This window comes from Corylus avellana, chromosome ca11, assembly GCF_901000735.1.
Source record: "Corylus avellana chromosome ca11, CavTom2PMs-1.0".
Lineage (NCBI taxonomy): Eukaryota > Viridiplantae > Streptophyta > Magnoliopsida > Fagales > Betulaceae > Corylus > Corylus avellana.
The window spans coordinates 15,063,985-15,070,785 of record NC_081551.1 but is presented as its reverse complement, the minus strand read 5'-3'; the positions used below and the strand labels follow the sequence as shown (position 1 = coordinate 15,070,785).

Below are 6,801 nucleotides of genomic sequence, written 5' to 3'. Positions count from 1 at the left end.
CCGGTTGAAAGCAAACATTAGAGCTCCCTTCTTGCAAATACAGGAAACAGAGTAACACCAGAAAACAACACATCCTCGGCTTACTTTGGTGTATTGGCATGAAACTGTAACTCATAAAATAGAAAAAAGAAAAAAAAAAAGAAAAAAAGAAAAAAAGAATAAGAACAACCATTATAAATATAAACATGTTAAACAGTAAATTAAGATAAACTTTATTATAATAGATTCTGAAACTGGCACCGGAATACCATACACATTCATAATTTCACCATCAACTTGCTTCCCGTAGCACAGTAGATAATCAGGAAGAAAAATAATTAAATTTTTGCTCCCTTAATTGCTACTTTCCCTTTCTGAAAACACTCATAGTTGAAAACAGCAAAGTTTTTGACATTTCTGTATAGCCTTGGCCTTTTGTCGCCAATCAATTGATTTACAGGTCCAATCTCTTTGTCTTGCTCCGGCTCATTGAACATGGCCACAGATATCCTCGGTTTGCTGGTGTTTGTCAGTACCCTATGCAACGGGCTCTTGAATATTCCATTGCTCATTATCTGCATTAATTCATTGCACCCAATTAATGCAGTTTTATATAGATTGCTTTCGACTCAAAGTTTGTATTAGTATCATTTGGTAATATTAGACCCAAACATCACGCCATGGGTTCGAGTCAGAGTGGCCACCCTACGTGGATATTAGATTTAGAAGCATGATGATATGTTACAATCCTAAATGTTCCTCATGGCTTCAGTACAACCTAAATCATGCGTATACAAGTGTTCTTAAGCACCATTTCCTAGCAATTCGGTTTTCATGGGTAAGTTCTATCCAAAATTTATATCATAAACTTAAAAATCTGAATTTATGGGTGTGAATTTAGCTAAAGAAGAGTCACTTAAAGCACCCCTAGATGCATAATAAAACCCTTTCATGTGACCACTATTAAGGATTCGGTTGGGTTTGCGATTTCAAAATAACAATTTTAAAATGTGCAATTTAAAAAATGCAATTTTTAAAAATGAAGAGAAGTGTTTGATAAAATTCGTGCGTATTAAAAACGCATCACCTTGCCTGCGTTTCGATTTAAAAACGCACTTACTTTTTTTTTTTTCCTAACTTTTCAAATTGTAATTTTTTAAAAACACACTTTCAAACGGTGTATTTTCTGCGATTTTGTTAAAAATCGCATTTTTAATTTATGAAATCACAATGTCAAACGCACTTACTTTTTTTTTTTCCTAACTTTTCAAATTGTAATTTTTTAAAAACACACTTTCAAACGGTGTATTTTCTGCGATTTTGTTAAAAATCGCATTTTTAATTTATGAAATCGCAATGTCAAACGCACTCTAAAGACTTGAGACATACCTGTATCTGATCACCAAGATTGACAACTAGGGCATGAGGAATTACAGGAACCTTAATCCATCTATCATCTTTAAGAATTTGAAGACCTTCGACTACTTCATCTTGCAAGAGAATTGTCACTCCTGATCTATCTGAATGAGCTTTGACACCAAGAACCATATCTGGTCTTGAGCAAGGAGGGTAGAAATTAAATCTCACTTGCATTATGGGTTGGTCTCCAAACTGGCTCAAGAAGCTGCTCTCTTCCAAATCCAGTGTCTTTGGCACTTTGCCATGGCCTTAAAGAGAATGTCCATCATGCACTTCAATTTCACACCATAGTCATGCAAGATCCCACTGCCAAAAAACATTAAATTACATTCTCAAAAATCATAACCAAATACTGGATAAGAATAATGCTATTTAACATATTCAATTGATGATTTTTACTGCCACATAATTCCAGTTGTATGACAATCATATATATATATATAATTTTGTTTACCTAAAATCAGTTGGAGTTTCAGGCCAAAGATTCAGCCTTCTTTGATCTTTCGGGAAGACTCTAAGAAATAAGCGACTGGACCAGTCAATAATTTGCTTTTCTGAAACCACCATGTCATACCCATACCCTTCAACCTCATGAGCTGATCGGGAATACTTTTGCTTTTCTTCCACTGGAAGTGCAAAGAATTGTTTTGCAACTTCACGAAGCTTGTCAAGAAATGAACTTGGAATCCCATGACCAATTGCCTGATGCTCAAAACAAATTCAAGTATGTTAAAAATGGGTTCTTTTGTTTTCTATCTGGTACAAGCAAACACATTACTTTCTGTTCAACTATTAGAGACCATATGTGTTATTTCTGAACTAATGGCCTGACAAATAATATCATCCCGTGATTGTGAGGAAAAGAGAACATGGAATTATATTGTCAAAACCCCCTTCAACAAGATGAAAAAGAAACTTGCATGCACTGATTGACAATAGTGAATGTGTATTTGTAATGCTCCGTAGAAATCATTTAACTGGTAATTGACTCCATGGTTCGTCTCTCAGCCTTATTTCTCTTGAAACAAGACCGAGGGATCTCATCATCTCCGTAAAGAGACAGCAACAAAATTTTTTTGACTAAGGAACAGAGATAGCAATAATTTGAAACCACAATAATAATAATTAGAGTAAACTCAAAGGATCTCCAAATGTATTGGTTACAGACCGGTCACCAAAATAATAAAACATATAATGAAAAGCTGTTCTGAAAACACTAAGGCCTATGTTTAACTAAATAAAGCATAGATATGATCTCAACCAACTCCAGACAAACAAACTCATCGGCATCCCACATTGACTTGAGCCATACAGGGTCTAAGTCCTAAAAAACGATCATGAGTAAATCGGTCATAACAACTAGGTGCCTCCCCAGATCCATCCTCAACTAAGCTTGCTGAACAGTGTAATTATACATAATGGAGGGGAAAGAATACAATGGTAAGTCCAATGACTTAGTGAGTAAAAATGCATGCGATGTACATGCCATTTAAATGATGAATTCTGTTGTAGATTGATCTTATGCGGCATTGTGATGTGATTTTGTGCATAGATGCAATATAGATATAATATATGATGTAACTATGAGAATCAAGTGATAGTTCAAACTATATGGTCTACCCGATATATTACCCTTTCTCAGCAGGGTTGGAGCTGTCCTAAGGGACCTGTAATATAATTCCGGTGCCCGGCTATTGCACACTACCATTCATAATACTAGCAAACTAACCTAATCCGACCTCAGGTGGCCTGCACTACTAATGATATACGTCCTGTAATGACCCGCTAATCAAACATGGTTGCGCAGGTTGCGAAATAACCATTGGATCCAAGACCCATATAACACACCCACACTTTTGACTATAGAGTTAACATTTATAGTAAATCCATTGCCGTTATCCCACACGTACCGATAAACTATGTCATATGATACAATTAGTCTAATCCATTTTTTACATGCATGCTCTTACAAATCTCACCATGTTTATTATCTTGTTTAAGTAACATATTTTCACAAAATAGAGTTCAAAGTATATCAAAATGTATTTCATGACTTGTAAATATGCATCTTAGGTACACAAAACAATCTTCCAATGAGGAAAAATCAAAGTAAGTATCCATATGATTTTGTACTCACCCAGGTCATATTGTTCCTCCAAATATTCCTCCAGTGATTCCATACTCTCCAAATATGTAAAAAGGCCTAGCATTAGTTCTACGTCCAACCTACAACGAGCCCTAGCCCTAAGACTAAATATACAAGTTGTGCCTGGCCAGCGAATGTTCTGGCAAACTGGGCGAACGTTCGGGCTCAAGGCCGAACGTTCGGCCAAAACGTTCTCTTGCTGGGCAGAAAACTCATCTCGACCAAACAGGCTTGTAATCAGTTCTAAACAAGTTCTAAGGCTACAAAAAAGATTCTTAACATACTACTAGCCTCAAATAACTTCTTCATGCAAAATAAAACACGTAAATAAATGTTGAAATGCTAAATCATACTAAAATCGAGGTTAAAGCCTAAAATGACAACATAAGCCCAAAAATACGATCAAGCTAAGGAAATAATATTTAACAGAGTAACAACTAAGTAAAACATGAGCTAAAACAAGAGAATTACCTTTCTTGAGCAAGAACCTCCAAGAAAGCTATCATTCTCTCAAAACTCACCAAACACTCAAGGATAGTTTATCTAGGGCTCAAAAGGCAGAATGAAGCTTAGAAGGATGTGTGAGGGGGTTTTATAGGTTTAAAAAAGTTGCGGGCGCTACTGTGACAGTCCTGCACTGCAGCGAACGTTCGATGGTCCATGGCCAAACGTTTGGTGTACTGTGTGCACAGTGTTTTAGAGTTGTATGTGTACATTTGGTCATTACTCAGCGGGTTAAAGCTTGGTCAATGAACATTCGATGTGGTCCCCCTATTGAATGTTCAGTGTACTGTTTACCTAGCGGTTTTTTGGTTTAGGTTTGAACGTTTGGTGGTTGGTCTTTCTGCCAAACGTTTGGCCATAACCAAAATTTCTCAAAATCTCCTCCCTAAACTATCGTTTGAAAAAATAATCTCAAACTATCATTTTTTGACACTTGGCTCTCTCAAACTACTATTTCGTTGCAATTTGGTCAGTGTTTCAAATGTTGGTGTTAAATTGGATAAGAAACGGCATGCTTGACTTTTTTGGGCAATTTTTTACACTTGAAGTGCCCGAATCGCTCCGATTTTAGAGAGAAAAAAAAAATAGAGAGAAGGATTAAAAATGAGGTCGACCACCTCTTAGAGGCTTTTAGGCATGGCTAAAATTTCTCTCAAGACTTTTGAAAGTGGCCAACCACTCTTTGAGGCTTTCAGGGGTGGCCAATGTTGAAGGGGTGTTTGGCCGGCCACCTTCACAGTATTGAGGAGATGGTCAATCATCCCTAAAATAGGTAGTGGTCACTCCACAAGCTTTTAGTGATGGCTAAACTATCCCTAAGCTTTTCTTGAGAGGGTGTTTGGTCATCCCTAAAAGCGTTTAAATGGTGGTTGGACACCCTCAAGAGACTTCAAAGGGTGATCAACCCATCTTCTGACTTTTTCTTCTTTTATTTTGTTTTTCCTAAAATTGAGACAATTTGGCATTTCAACTTTAAAATATGCACATCTAAGTCATGTAGCCCATCTTCGATGCATTTTAATGCCAACATCTAATGGATGAATCAAATGGCAAATGAAGTGACCCACCCTGATCCTCCCTCATAGTTCATATTATCTAAACATTTAAAGCAAACCCCATCAATTTTTCAGAATAATCTCCTAATTACAACCACTTGAACAAGATCTAAGGAGCTAAAACAATAATCGAAGTAATGTAATAGTACTAAAATTGCAAAATATACTAATAAAAATTTAAAAGGTTTCACACCTGGAAGCACCCCCCTGAGCTAAGAGCTGATCTTCAGAGGAGAGAAGACTAATATCAATTATTGGAACTGGAACTGGTGGAGAAGAATCAGTAGACCCATCACTGATTTCTTTAACAAGAAACTGCGGCGGTGGCTCTTGGCTGTTGAATGACATTTCTTCCATAGTCTTGTGCAACGACTCCCCGCCCTAAATTACAAGTTCGAAAGTGGAATTTATTAAAATTCCACATGACGCTACGTACTACTAATACCTCAAATAACACAGCAGAATAAATTTTTCTTTTTACAATAACAATATAAAATTACCAAGAAAATATATCAGAGCTTCTATTATGTATAAAATAAAACTTAATTGTTTGAATTATCAAATTATGCCACATATGGCATATAAATAAATTAAACGGGCTGACTTAGCCCTCCAAAGCTATAGACCCTCAAAGGAAAATATCTCATCATGCCATCGGGTCGACCACGATCTTTTAACATGCATCACAATCTACGCATATGGGGGGTGCTACAATTGACCGCGGATATATGAGTAAACGGTCTCAATGAGTATGAAAAATTATTATCCTCGTATTATAAGCCTACTTTTAATAACAACTATGATTGGTTTCGTAAAAAGAAGTGTTTTCAATATAAAATCATATGTTTGATAATACATAATAAGAACTCAATTATCTTTTTCTTAGCATTTTTTTCTTTTATTACACAACCTTAGCCGTAAATACAAACACACGTGAAACAAGAGAATAATTACAAAATATCAATAACTTCATAAACCTCATACTATGCAATTTCTCATTCTTATGTCACTCTCTTGCTCTCTAAGGCCTTACTCCCCCGTTTATGGCTTATAAGGGCCGTGCTACCCCGCTTACAGCTAAAGGGGCCTTACTACTAACATTTAAATTCCTCGCTTATCTTCTAACATTGGGGTCTTACTTCGCCAATCTGAAAGTTTATCTTATTGTTAGGTTAACAATCTTGGGGCCTTACTCCCCGAGCAGGAGCCTTACTCCCACCTTTATTTAGCATCTTATCATTCCTTTTATGTGCATATATGCAATATGTCATGATCATGAGATACATTCACATTTTATTTCATACTCACTATTTGTAAAATATCTTAAAACGAATCACACTCATTGAAAAATAAATAACACATCAATTCACAAAATAATCAAGCTCAATTTAGAAAAAATAATATCATGCTCTTAAAAATAAGTACCAAGTCTTAGTAAGTAGTTATACTTGCCTCTCACCGTAGATCGCTAAATTGGATACTCTTATACCTTGATTCTAGTATTCAAGGCATTTTATTGCGCTCGCGCGCGACAGTATATCAGTTTTAAATTATTTTTAAAATGCTAAAATAACGACCTTTAATTAATTTTTCTCCTTATACTACGTCCAACAATGGGCAATGTAACGACATATTTACAAATTGTAAATATCTTGCGAGCATGGCACCGTGATAGTGCGTGCAAGGATTCACGTGAGT

The 6,801-nt window shown here is 35.9% G+C and overlaps 1 pseudogene; it reads right to left on the bottom strand.

The window, feature by feature from the left end:
* Nucleotides 1–317: 317 nt before the first annotated feature.
* On the bottom strand, nt 318–6,374 carry LOC132165124 (codeine O-demethylase-like; annotated as a pseudogene).
* Nucleotides 6,375–6,801: the final 427 nt, after the last annotated feature.